The sequence below is a fragment of the Camelus dromedarius genome, chromosome 5 (assembly GCF_036321535.1).
Source record: "Camelus dromedarius isolate mCamDro1 chromosome 5, mCamDro1.pat, whole genome shotgun sequence".
In the NCBI taxonomy this organism is placed as follows: Eukaryota; Metazoa; Chordata; class Mammalia; order Artiodactyla; family Camelidae; genus Camelus; species Camelus dromedarius.
This window is the reverse complement of record NC_087440.1, coordinates 85,683,951-85,684,547: the sequence shown is the minus strand read 5'-3', so window position 1 is coordinate 85,684,547 and position 597 is coordinate 85,683,951. Positions and strand designations below refer to the sequence as shown.

The following is a 597-nucleotide window of genomic DNA, read 5'->3' as shown; positions in this document are numbered from 1 at the left end:
AAACTCCCATATTTATCCGTTCCCACCCCCTCTCCCCAGTAACTACTTATAAGATTGTTTACTACGTCTGTAAGTCTGTTTCTGTTTTGTAGATGAGTTCATAGTGTCCTCTTTTTTTCTTTATTTTTTTTGGAGGGGGGACTTTATTTATCTTATTTATTTTTAGAGGAGGTGCCCAGGATTGAACCCAGGGCTTTGTGCATGCGGAGCACGTGCAATACCCTCCCCCAACTTTCTTTTTTAAAACATTCATAAGTAGCCTTGCCAAAACAAGGCCTCAAAAAATTGGTTTAAGACTCAGAGTTGTTTCTCTCAATGGAGATCTTCAGTAAAAGGCAAAAGATTTATATGACCTGAAGAGAAATCAGAGTATCAAGTTCTCATTTTTTAAATAAGAATTTTGTGGGGAGATGCTTTGAACCTATGTAAACATCTCATTCTTTGTCCCACTTTTACCCACTAGATTTAGCAAACACTGATATTTCTTATCTGATGATTGCCAAATGGTGATTTTCCTTTTAAAATTTTTTATTTTTTTGTTTTTTGCGGGGGAGGTAATGAGGTTTATTTATTTACTTATTTTAATAGAGGTACCAG

The 597-nt window shown here is 35.3% G+C and overlaps 1 non-coding gene across 1 annotated transcript; it reads right to left on the bottom strand.

The window, feature by feature from the left end:
* Window positions 1-257: 257 nt before the first annotated feature.
* On the bottom strand, window positions 258-373 carry LOC116153771 (U5 spliceosomal RNA). Its single transcript, XR_004137649.1, has one exon. It is a non-coding gene; the product is annotated as a U5 spliceosomal RNA (small nuclear RNA).
* Window positions 374-597: the final 224 nt, after the last annotated feature.